Source organism: Cyanistes caeruleus, chromosome 21, assembly GCF_971803275.1.
Source record: "Cyanistes caeruleus chromosome 21, bCyaCae1.hap1.1, whole genome shotgun sequence".
Taxonomy (NCBI): domain Eukaryota; kingdom Metazoa; phylum Chordata; class Aves; order Passeriformes; family Paridae; genus Cyanistes; species Cyanistes caeruleus.
In genome coordinates this window covers 5,494,331-5,495,051 of record NC_141721.1, presented here as the reverse complement: position 1 = coordinate 5,495,051, position 721 = coordinate 5,494,331, and positions in this window count along the sequence as shown.

Below are 721 nucleotides of genomic sequence, written 5' to 3'. Positions count from 1 at the left end.
CCCTGTAGTGTGACTGTTTGTGTGGGGGATGCAGGGGACATCTGGCACTGGGGGCCAGTCTGCACTTGCCCCATCCTGGTGCTGCCCCTGGTGTCACCCACTTGCCTCATCCCAGTGCCAGACCTGGTGTCACCCCCTCTGCTCCTCACTCCATCCCAGTGCCAGACCTGGTGTCACCCCCTCTGCTCCTCACTCCATCCCAGTGCCCCTGGTGTCACCCCCTCTGTTCCTCACTCCATCCCAGTGTCCCTGGTGTCACCCCCTCTGCTCCTCACTCCATTTCACTGCTGGACCTGCTGTCATCCCCCTCACTCCATCCCAGTGCCAGACCTGGTGTCCTCTCCCCATCCTGGTGCTGCCCCACTGTCCCCATCTCAGTGTCCCTGCTGTCCCCATGCCAGTGCTGTCCAGGTGTCCCTACTGTCTCCGTGCTGGTGCCACCGCAATACATCCCTGTCACCATCCGTGTCCCCATCCCAGTGTCCCGCTGTCTCCATCCCGGTGCCGTGCCGGTGTCCTTCTGTCCCCCCATCCCGGCTCCCCATGCTGGTATCACCACTGTCCCCATGCTGGTGCGGCTCCGGTGTCCCTCTGTCCCCGTCCCCGGTGTCCCCATGCCGGTGCAGCCCCAGTGTCCCCGCTGTCCCTGTCCCCGCTGTCCCCCCGCTGGCGCGGCCCCGGTGTCCCTCTGTCCCCATTCCCGTGTCCCCGGTGTCTCCAT